This window comes from Chrysochloris asiatica, unplaced genomic scaffold, assembly GCF_000296735.1.
Source record: "Chrysochloris asiatica unplaced genomic scaffold, ChrAsi1.0 scaffold00069, whole genome shotgun sequence".
NCBI lineage: Eukaryota > Metazoa > Chordata > Mammalia > Afrosoricida > Chrysochloridae > Chrysochloris > Chrysochloris asiatica.
Window position 1 is genome coordinate 5,334,722 of NW_006408587.1, and position 12,658 is coordinate 5,347,379.

The following is a 12,658-nucleotide window of genomic DNA, read 5'->3' on the forward strand; positions in this document are numbered from 1 at the left end:
TTACACCCTCGGAAACCCTGTACAGGGTCGCTATGGGTCGGAACCGACTCGACGACACTTAACAACAACAACAACAACTACTACTTTACCAAGCATGATGTCCTTCTTCAGGACTGGTCCCTCCTGATAACATGTCTGAAGTACGAGAGATGAAGTCTTTCAATCCGGGCTCTTAAGGAGCATTCTGATTGTACTTCTTCCAACACAGATTTGTCCCTCTGGCAGTCCATGATACTTTTAATATTCTTCTCCAACACTATAATTCAGATGCTTCACTCTTTTGTGATCTTCATTATTCATTGGAAGAAGGATTTCCTCTATATTTAAATTTAAAATGAGGAATTTATTACATGCTTTGATGCTAACATAGCATTCTAATGTATTTAGAATAGCCTTTCAATTTGCAAATTTTCCATCGCTCATAGTTAGATATTAGTCATTCACATTCAGATGGATAAAAGTAACATCTATGAATATAGTGGCAAAGTCTCAGTAAAAATGAGTGCAAAAATTGATTTCCCTGACTTACCTCTCAGCAAAACTTCCTCACTTTTCTGTTTTTCATGATCTCTTGATCTTTATTGTATGATTTCCTGATCCAGACAACTTTTGGGGAGACCTATAAAAGGAATTGGAGTCCTCGTGTGGCATGGTGGGCTAATGCATCAGATTGCAAAGTTGTTTGAACTGCAAGATAAATGGTTCAAGCTCACCAGCTGCTCCTTGGAAACCCTATACAAGGTCGCTATGGGTCAGAATTGACTCGATGGCACTTAATAACAACAAGGAAAGGGATTGCATTTAAAATATTACACTAAATTACTCATCGCCAGTAAACAGTGTGATTCCAGGGATTACTTAGTTTCAGATTTTCTGTTGACTGTAAAGTTTAATCAGCCAGTTGATTTCAGATTTGGCCTGACCATCATTGTACTGAATTGCCTAGTGAAATTGACCATTGGACTAAGGTGACCCCAGTGAATAGTGGTTGTAACATTTCCATTAGGGGGTGTTCACTACTTCAATGAGAGTGAAACTTAGTTCAACTTTACTGGTTACATCAGTGAAAGACTGAGTTAACTGCCACTATGGTTTGATTTATTCCCATGATATTTGAAAGTTTATAGTAAGGACTTCCAGTTTTGTCCATAGTCTTATCTTCTTTCCTTCACAAGCATCTAGAAGAACCTTATCTTTTCATCTTGCACTTAGACCATTGACAGGTTCTGGCCAATGGGCTGAGGGTGGAAGCAATATGTGTCATTTTTTACTGAGATATTTAAAAGTGAGGGTGATTTAATAGTGAATAATTGATATCATGACTAATTAAAATTGTCACAATTGTAAAGGCAGAAGTTTTGTAACAAAAATGGAGGAGTAGTTAATCTTACAGTCCAGACCCTAGGGCCATCAAGGGAGAAGAGTACAAGTGGAATGCGGGACCTTATCCAGAGAAGCAGCGATATGAAAGATGGAGGCAGAGATAGGGACATGGAGAGAGGGAGCAGCTGGGGACTCTAGATTCATGGGAAGACAGGGACTAAGAGATGGAGGCCAGTAGCAGACTTGCAAAATGTGTCCTTTGGTGGTGTAAATTATTACATATACCTGAGTATTAAAAAAAATAAAATAAAAGAGCTTAAGTGGATAAAGAAATCATGTTAACTGATGGTACACGGAGGGGATTATAATCATTGTGATGAAACAAGTTGTATGATTCGCTGAATGTAAAACTGATGATCTGTCCTGTAAACTTTCACCCAAAATCCACAATAAAAACCTTAAAAAAAAAATAAAGTGAGTGTGAGACTACACTTTCTCTCTTCCCTTGTGGTGGTGAACCCTGAAGCCATGTGTTAAGATGGTGACACCATAACATGATCACTTCCTCCTCTGTTAATTTGGGTTCCTGAATGACTAGATGGAGTCAAGACCTCTGGTCACCAGCATTAGACATGGGAATGACTAAGAAAGAAATCCTAATACTGCTAAACCACTGAGATTTAGGGGAAGCACCAGTTAAGAAGAGCAAAGATGATAAGGGGAAGTAAAGGAAAACCAACAATGATGCTGCGAGCTAAGTCCTACCACATTCAATAGACTCCTGTGAAATCATCTTGAGACCTGGTTAGCCAGCAGTGTGGCAAGACCTGGGGACTCCTGGGCCCAGAGTCAGTGACATAGCCACAGAGGACTAGAGCAGAGAGTGAAGCATCCAACTGATGAGAAGTGAGGGCATATGCACAAGAACACCCACACTTGCAGATAATACCCACTTGACCTGGCTTCAATGGCTGGATGATCAGAGCTCAACTAGAAGAAGAAAGAAGAGGAAAAAAAGAGTAATCTGATACAATTTGATGAACTTGACCTACTCCTATGGATGCAGTAGCTCAAAAGAGGGAACAAATCTTTACAGTGAGGATCATTCCCACCCCCTCCATACACAGAGTAGACAGGGATAGGCAACTTGGACATGGGCTATCCAAAATGGGGGCTACAAAGGCAAGAAGTGACTGGCTTACAGGCTTTCAAGAGGAAGCCTTGATCCAGAGGATGCAGAAGAAGGTAGAATCTCCACTGAGTAGTATCCGATCTGTCAGGGTGGGGCTGATGAGAGGAGATGAGGCTAGGTCTCTTGTGTTACCATAGTGAATAATTGTTATAAGGACTGACTGTGAGGGTAGGAAATCTAAAGGTAGAGTTTTGTAGCAAAAGGAGGGGAGTGATTGACTGTGCAGTCCAGGAGCGGAGGTCCCTAGGACCATCAAGGGAGAAGAGTGGAGTGCAGGACCCTACCCAGAGAAACAGTGATGCCAGAGATGGAGGCAGAGACAATGATGTGGAGAGATGGAGCTGCTGGGGACTGTAGACCCAGAAAGGGAGAGATTCTGTGTGCTGATGACCAAGGGGCAGGCTTGTGGGGTATATCCTTTGGTTGTTTGATGATGCACTGAGGGGATTGTAGCCATGGCAATGAAATGATATACAATAGGATGAATGTAAAGCTAATGTTCTCCCATGCACACTATCACATAATTCACAATAAAACATTAAAAAAAAAAAAGAAGAGTAAAGATGTCAGTTTGAAGACTAAGGTGCACATGATCCAAACATTGGTATTTTCAATAAAGTCATATGCATATGAAAGTTGAGCAGTGACTAAGGAAAACTCTAGAAGAATTGATACATTTGAGTTATGGTGTTGGAGGAGAATAATAAAAGTACCATGGACTGCCAAAAGAGCAAACCAATCTATGTTGCACGAAATCCAACTGATTGCTCCTTGGAAGCCAGGATGGCCAACCTTTGTCTTTCATACTTTGGACATATTATCAGGAGGGACCAGTCTCTGGAGAAGGATATCATGTTTGGTAAAGTGGAAGGTCAGAGAAATAGTGGAAGATGCCCAATGAGATGGATTGGCACAGTGGCAGCAGCAATGGGACCAGGTTTAACAATGACTGTGAAGTTGGGATGGGACTGGGCAGGCTTTCGTTCTGTTGTGCTATGAGTCATTGCTGACTTGATGGCATCTAACACCACCACCAACAACAATTCATATCCTTGGCAGCTGCCTGGCTAGCCTATTCCTTTCTCTGGCTCTGATTGAATCTTGTATCCCTTTTGTGAGTGAATCTCATGTTCTTCTGTTATTTATTTATAAAATTGACATGCTTGCTAGATAGTTTATATTTGGCTTAGTGATGTCTCATCAAACTTCTGGAGGGAGGCTCCATGAATTCTGGACTGATAAGTGCTGCCAACAGTCCTTATGACTTAGTTCCCTCACTCATCTTCCCACTGTGGGCTTTGAGGATCGCATACATAGAAGGAAGTGAAGGCTAAGAAGAGGAATGGGAAGATGAAGACAGAATAGAACACTGTGGGGATGAAGAATGTCCTGCAGTAATTAGAATGGGCTAAACTAGATACAAAGTAGACTAAAGATCAAAGTCTTCTTACTTTTTGTTCCCATCAAGCACTGTCATTCATGGAATCAGTTAGTTTTCCTTCACAGATTCATTCTTATCTCCCTATTAAAGACATTTGTCAATTCTACACTCAGTCAGTACTTTCTGGACTAGTGATTTCGCTCTAGTTGCTTATGCTTACATTCTGAGAAGGGAAACATTTGCATAGATTGACATCTACAGTTCAAGAAGGCAAACAAAGAAATATAGAACTTTCAGAGAAAAGAGTGTGACTGACCCCTAAAGTGGGGATTGGGGAGACAGCAGGGTGGAGAGGAAATTGCTATCTGGGCAGTAATGTCATTGGGGACTGGTGCAAGGCTTTGTGGTCCAAGAGCATCATTTACTTACTAGCCCTTGTTGTTAAGTGCTGTCGAGTTGGTTCCGACCCATAGCGACCCTGTACAGGGTTTCCGAGGGTTTAAATATTTACGGGAGTAGAAAGCCTCATCTTTCTCCCACGGAGCGGCTGGTAGTTTTGAACCACTGACCTTAAGGTTCACAGCCTGATTCGTAACCACTACGCTACCAGAGCCCTAGACCTTAGCAAACTCATTCTAATGCTGAGATGGTTCTTCCCTTTCACAGCAGTTATGTGTAAGTCAAATGCTAATGCCTGAATTCATAAGATAAAAACAAAACAAATACATAAACAAGCAAACAAAAAACCTTATGTCTGAGGTAAACCAGACCCTGTATCAAGGAAGTAACAATAAAAATGTGTCACCAACAATAACTATTTATTGAGGACCTATGTGTGTGTCCACTGTGCAAACCTTGGGCATTATTTCATCCAGTATCCTCAACTACCTCCTAAACATTGCTTTTTTCTTCTTCTCTATGTTAAAAGCTCTGGCAGCATAGTGATTACGAGTAGGGCTGCTAACCTTAAGGTCAGCAGTTTGAAACTACCAGCTGTTCCCATAAATACAGCCTTGGAAACCCTGTAGAGGGTTGCTATGAGCTGGAACCGACTTCATGGTACATAACCAACCAACCAACCAACCAACCCTGTTAAGATGTTAAAGATGAAGAAACTGTGCCTCCAAGAGATTACATTAAGTCTCTAATTACATGATGGTGCTGGTTCTCCTATGCAGTCTGATACCAGAGACCAATGTTTCTGCCAGGTTAGTAGAGAAAGGACTTTAATCCTCAGAAGGTGAATATGGAAGCAAAGCTGATGGAGTTGGACAGTTTGGAGAGATTGATTCCTGCTCCACAATAGAAACTTCTCTGGCTCTTTATGGCCAGTTTTGGCTACCTGGGCATGGTTGCCTGGCAAATTATTATCTTAAAATCTTTTATTCAAGACTAGACAACATAATGGGAGCATTATGACTTTGTAGAATAAGCACTGGACTGCGAACTACAAGATCAGTGGTTCTAGCCCATCAACCACTCCGTGGGAGAAAGATGAGATTTTCTGCTCTGGCAAAGATTTATAGCCTCAAAAACCCTATACAGGGTCTCTAAAAGTCAAAATTGACTAGATGGCACTTAACAACAGACTCCAAAAAGACAGCCTACCTTTTCTTTAATATCACTATCCCTGCTGAGGCTGACTGTCATAGATCAGCTTGTATCTTTCCAATCATTGTGTGGTTGTGTCCTGCTCCCTCTATTTTGAGTTGAAAGGTAAAACAAATGTCTTGAAGAGATGGTCTCTTCACGTTGTGGGGACTTCTCTGGGTCATTCTCTAAGGGACAACAGGCTCTTAACTCATGCACATATCACAGAGTATAGAATAGTGGCATACAGACCAAGACTACTTAGGAAGGGACTCAGAAAGGCTCTATGGCCATATTGCCTATGGTGTTCTAGGGGATTCTACACCTGAGAATGAGCTGTGTGGCTGGCTTGGTAAACAGAGCAGAATTTGTCTAGAAAGAGAAGAGGGGGAAACATTGCTCAGGGAAGTGATGGTATATACTAAGCCTGACAACCTGAGAGAGATGTGGATGTTCAGGGCAGTGGTGATCACATTCGTGGGGCTGGATGTCAGGATGTGTAGGGAGACTGGAAACTGCTGGAGACCGAAGGCCAAGTCCTCCCCTTGGTACTAAGCAAAGGCTGAATCAGAGCAGATGCTCAATCATAATTTGTTGCTTATGTGATCAAAAAAATGAAGGAAAGAGCTCCTCACATTAATCTGACCCCTGTTAGATCCTGATGGGCTGGGATCCATGAGCCATTCTCCCCCCCCCCCCCCCCCCCCCCCCCCCCCCCCCCCCCCCCCCCCCCCCCCCCCCCCCCCCCCCCCCCCCCCCCCCCCCCCCCCCCCCTTATTCCACTTTGTTGTTGTTGTTATGTGCCTTACAGTCAGATCCCATTCACAGGGACCTGGTATAGAGTTTCCCAGGAGTAGCTGCTGGTGGGTTTGAGTCATTGACCTTGTAGTTAACAGTCCAGTGGTATCCTAGAGTGCCACACCAAGTCTCCATCTGCTTAGCCGATCCTTAAAGGAAGATGATTTCTTCTCTTCTTTTTGTAGTTCTTTCTGCTAATCTATCTTTCTTCTCCTGGAGTCCTGATGTAACGCTGTAGAATCAGCACTGACTGTTAACTGCAAGGTCAATGGCTCAAACCCACAACCTGTTCCTTGGAAATCCTATACAGGGTCACTCAGAGTCAGAACTGCGTCAACAGAACTTAACAACAACAACATCTTTCTTCTCTAAGTTTTAATGGAAAAGACCTAGATTTGGAATTGAAAGGATTGGTTCTAGACCTGGCTTCTAATACTTTCTAGGTGGATAAATTTCTTACAGCTCACTCAGTAAGCTGATTCTTCATTTTCATCATTTATAACATGAAAATGATAATACCGGTCTCAAAGTGCTGTGAGGTTCAAATGCACAATGCTGCTGTTTCTTCACGTGTGCTACACAGATTTTTAAATATGTGTTGTAAGAAAGTGAAGGAGGTAGTCATCCTATAGCTATATGAAAGTGGGAAAGATTGGGTTGGAAAAAATATGTAAAATTCCTCAAACTCTTAATATTCTAAAGTCTCTTGCGATCACCAAGAAGAGAGGGTGCTTGTTGGAGGGTATGGAATACAATGGCAGCATATTTATTGCCTAACTAATAGCTGCTTTCATTTTCTTGTTCTCAACAAGAACCCCTACTTTGTTAAGGCGTTAAATATGCTCATTTCCTCTGCAGTAGGTAGATGGTAGTCCAGAGCTTGGTGTTGTAACTCATTGTGGTGGATGTGTGCAGAGGAGAGGTGATGTTTAAGTGGGGTTTCATGGGACGGGTAGGAGCGTCTACCAGGTATAGAAGTGGAACGAAATAATTCTAAGAGGAAGGCACCGGGCCAGACACATCTCTGCGTGTCATGGCTTATGAGGGGCCCGAGCTTACTCAGACCATTGTTCCAAGACTGAGTAATGGGGCTTTGTGAAAGTAAGGGGTTATAGGGAAATGACTTAAATCATTAGCTTCCTATTCTCCAGTGACAGCATTATTTGCTCACAGGATCAAGCTCTATGAGCTTCTTTGGTTATAATTTCGTGCTGTGTTTGGGGAAATGGGGCATTCCCCATGCAGACTTCAAGGCACACCCTAATCCTCCTTGTCCAAATGACACAGGGAGCAGCTGGGAGGAGCGGCTCTCTGACAATGGTCCAGGCGTTCTTTAGGCTTGACTCTTCCTCTCAGACGCTCCCAGGCACCGCCCCTGGAAAGTGGGTGTAAGCAATCAGAGTGCAGTTGGGCCCTAAGAGCTCACACTTTGTGTTAGCAGCAGCAGGAAAGCAGCACTGACCACGTCCACTGTCTTTTGTCCCTGGGCCTAGAAACTGACAGCCTCATAGACAAACAAAAACATAGCAAGCAGATGGAGATGGCAAGTGAACCTGAGGCACCAGGGCAAAGACAAAGGAATGCCAGATCAATCCTATGGGCTGCTGACTCCTGGGACAGAAAGGAAAGGGAATAACATCTAACCCAAATCTATTTCAGAGAGAGCTACTCAATACTGGGTAGGGTGTCTCCTCTTGTCTTCTCTCATACCTCAGCACACATCATTGTAAATATCTGCCCCACTCTTCTGGTTCCTGCTCTAGACCATGAAGTCCTGTAGGGCAAGGCTTGCGCCTTAGTCTTCCAAGTACCTCACATGTACCAGCCATGAACAGGTGCCCAATGAATGGAGGAATGCATTCAGCAGCATTCAGGCCTGACTTCCTGTGTTCAATAGGTCTGGTATCACATCACTGTTCTTTACATACTGTTACTATTTAAAATGATTACATAACTTTTTTTTTTTTTCTTTTTCAATCCAGAAGTAGGACTTATGTAAGGAGTCCTGGAAGTGTTATGAGATAGGCACTGGGTTGCTAACCACAAGGTTGCATGTTCAAACCCACCAGTCACTTTGCAGGCGAAAGATGAGGTTGTCTGTCCATTTACGTGTGCAGCTTCAGAAATCCTCTATTAGGTCCTTAAGAGTTGGGATCAACTTGATGGCAGAGGGACTTAGCAGTTATGTTGGAAAGATCACTTCCTTAATTATTATAGGCGGAGGGCCGCCATATTGTTTTATGCCACCAGGCTTCCCATTGGGAAGGTGCTGTTTAGATGACCAGCTGACAAAAGCATTTCATACAGAAGTTCCAAGATGGTAAAAGGGTACCGTTCCTATTTTGTAGAGGTTTAGGGAGGCTGGGTGCCCACTCCATGCTGAGTATGTAGAGAGCTGGGTATTCGCTCTTCATTCTCCTAAGACCTGATTCAATTTGCTTTCTGTTCCACTTTGCTGCCTCACCCCAGTCAAGGGTGACTATTGGACATTTATCTGTTTAATAATAAAGATGACTCATTCTTAATTTTCTTTTTCTCTGCATGTTTAAAACTCTTTAATAGCTGTATAAGCGGCTTTAAAGAAACACACCAAGAGAAAAATGATTGCTGTCCTTTAAATTAAAAAGGAAGCGATTATTATAATAATGGTGATGATGTGGTCGAGTTCTCTTCCATTCCCTCAGCGATGTTTGATGCCTCACTATTCATACGTCTTCAAATGTTCTTTCTAAGTCTTCCTGCATTAGGTAATGTCGCTGACAGCTTTTGAATCTCAGCAGGGGGATACAGTGTGAAAACAAAATGCAGAAATATTTCCTTCTCAGAATTCAGAACACGATTGGGTGGGAAAGATCAAATGCTTGAGTAAACATGGCAAGGCAAAACAGTTATAACACATTATAATTCTGAGATTTTTTTAGCATTTGTCAGATTCCTCCTTGCATGCTCATGCTTGTTACTGAACACCATTGCTTCTGACTGTCCTGAGCATGTGCAGAAGCCAAACCTGACCACCCAGCATGAAATTTGTACCTGAGATGCAAGAGTCAAGACAAATTCTTACATAGCTCCCTGCCAATGTCTCCATTGGCTTTGGGGTGAGAGATATGGAAGCGGCAATTAGCAGACAACTTTTCATTTTCACTCCTCTCAAGGACTATCCTTTTCCATCATGCTCGCCTGTTGCTATTGAGTGGGTTCTGAATCATGGTGACCCATGTGTTTCAGAGTAGAACTGTGTTCCATAGAGTTTTCATGGCTATGACATTTGGAAGTAGATCACCAAGTCTTTCTTCTAAGACATTCAAACTGCCAGCCTTGCTGTTAGTAGTCCAGCACTTAGTCATTTGTACCATCCAGAGATTCTACCTTCATCCTAAGAGGACCTAATGAGAAGCTTTAGGAAGTGTCCCTGATGTTAGTTTCTACATGCCACTTTCTGGTTGAAAGCAGTGCTCATTCCTTAGAAATGAGCACTTTACAAGATCTGTGTTGTTATTGTTGTTGTTAAATGCTGTTGAGCCGGTTCTGACCCATTGCAGCCCTGTATAGGGTTTCCAAGGAGTGGCTAGTGATATTGAACTGCTGATCTTGCAGTTCAAGCTGACTTTGCAGTCCAGCTCATTAACCCACAGTGCCACACCAAGACTTAAAGTCGATTTCCTTTAAATTAAAAGGATTTTAATTCTGCTCTCTGGTCTGGCAGCTGTTAAGTGAGAGCTCGAAGGAATAATATAAGGAGAGGAGAAAGAAGCCCTCTTGCACCCAAGCAGCAGCCTGGCTGGGGAGTGACGAGGCTGCTCTCCCTCCAGGCGACCTCCAGTGGATGAACAGCTACAGCCCCACCTCAGAGCCAAGCAATCACTCCCCAGGCCTCCCTGGCAGTCCAACCACTCCATCATCAACTGTGTACAGAGTGCTTTGAGAGCCCTCCCAGCAGCTGTGATCTCAAATTGTGTTTATTTCTTGGGCTAACTTGCAGTGTAAGGAGCAGGAGGTGAGCAGTGAAGCCCAAAGGCAGCTGGGGAAGAGGAATACTTTAACCCTTGGAACCAAGGGTATAGATTCTCAGTGCTGAAAAAATCATAATGGTTGGTTATTCCAGGTCCCTTAGCTCACCATGTGCCATTCAGTATGTACACTTCTAGAGACAGAGTCTTCTGTTTATTCCTTTCCCTATCCCCCTTCCCATTCTATCAAGAAGCAGTCAAAACTCTGAAAGTTCTCCATTCAGTTCAATGGAATTCACCAAGCCCATATTGACTGGGCCAAGCACAGTGCTAAGCAGACGGAACATGGTAGTGTGCTACCAAGATATTTCTTAGTATCCAAACACAGCCCGTATTGGATTCTACAGTGTTTTAATGTTTGAACTCAGGGCACATATCCCAGATTCAAGTCTTCTTTTCTGCAGGCTTGACATCCTGTGCATTCTGCTCTGTTCAAGTTCTTCTTTGTCCATATTTACCTGAAACTTGCATCCAAGAGGGAATGTGGGCAACCGAGAGTGGAAGAGGTACTTGTTACTTCATAATTCAGCTCACAGCCAGACAGAGTTTGGAATGTGGACCACAATAGTAATGGCACTGAATCTGGGGTACATATCAAAATATCAGAGAGAAATTTCCACCTTCATCCTATCATTCTCAATTTCTTTGAGATTTTATGTAGCTGACTTAATAAAAAATGTCAGTTGTCTTTTCCAGGGGGCTTTTGAATGGACTTTGGGCTTCTTCTGGGAACCTCTTCCCAAACCAGGATCAGGGAGTTCTAAATTGCTTTGTTCTTGGCCTGATGTGTGCCATTCACAATGTTCTGCTATCTACCTTGCCCCAGCATCTGGTTTGTCTTCTTGACAAACATCTCCATGTGCATCTGGGAGTGGGAACAAAGGGAGAACAGATAGAGCAATGCCTGAGCACTTGTTCTTTCCTGCTATACTGCACTAAGGACCCACTGAGCTAATGGCTGTGCCCTGCGGCTTCCTACATCCAAATAGGAAGAGGATCCTTCTTGACACTTTTCTCAGCCTCAGATAGTCTAGTGGTGGTTGTAGTGGTGCTGATGACAAGGACCTATTTTGATTTCTCTGGAACAATGAATACCATGCTCAGCATGCATTGGATGCTCAGTAAATCTTCAAGTGAATGATATCAAACTGTTAGGCAATTGATGTTGACTTTGAAGAAGGTCAAGGTCAGGACCTTTGAGGAAAGTTTCTCCAGGTACCCACTTATCTTCAAGCACCTTATTAAGACATAAGTGTTTGGACCAACAGGAAAAATAAAAAATAATAATGGCAGTCCAACTGACTACTACAAGAACAAGCAAATTGCTCACCCAGGAGATATCAAGGCAAGTGGTTGGGTTTCCTCAGGACAAACCCCCTTCCAAGACTAAGACTCCAGGGGAATACACGAGCAGACATGCGCTCTGACTGGTGACCACTTTGGTCACTGATAAGGGGAAGTGAGGGAAAAACAGCAATGAAGTTTTGAGTTAAGTCCAACCACATTCAATAGACTCCTGTGAACCTGGGTGGAGACCTGGTTGGCCAGCAGTATGGCAAGACCTGGGGACTTTAGCCACAGAGAGCTAAAGTGGAGAGTGAAGCGTCCAGCTGATAAGAAGTGAGGGGATATGTACAAGAACACCCACACTTGCAGGTAATACCCACTTGACATAGCTTCAATGGTTGGATGATTAGAACTCATCTAGAAGAAGAAAGAAGAAGGGAAAAAAAGAGTAATCTGATACAATTTGATGAACTTGACCTACATTTATGGATGCAGTAGCTCAAAAGAGGGAACAAATCTTTACAGCAAGGATCATTCCCACCCCCTCCATACACAGAGTGGATAGGGATGGGCAACTTGGACATTGGCTACCCAGAATGGGGGGCTACAAAGGCAAGAAGTGACTGGCTTACAAGCTTTTAAGAGGGAGCCTAGATCCAGAGGGTATGGAGGAAGGTAGAATCTCCACTGAGTGGTATCCAATCTGTCCGGGTGGGGTTGATGAAAGGAGATGGGGATAGGACTCTTGTGTTACAACAGTGAATAATTGTTATCAGGATGGACTGTGAGGATTGGAAATGTAAAGGAGGGGAGTGACTGACTCTGCAATCCAGGAGCGGAGTCCCTGGGACCATCAAGGGAGAAGAGTGGAGTGCAAGACCCTACCCAGAGAAACAGTGATGCCTGAGATGGAGGCAGAGACAATGACGTGGAGAGACTGAGCAGCTGAGGACTCTAGACCCAGAGAACAAAAGGGTCTGTGTGCTGATGACCAAGGCGCAGGCATGCGGGGTATACCATTTGGTTGTTTGATGATGCATGGTGGTTGTGGTTGTGTGCCGTGGAGTCGGTTCCGAC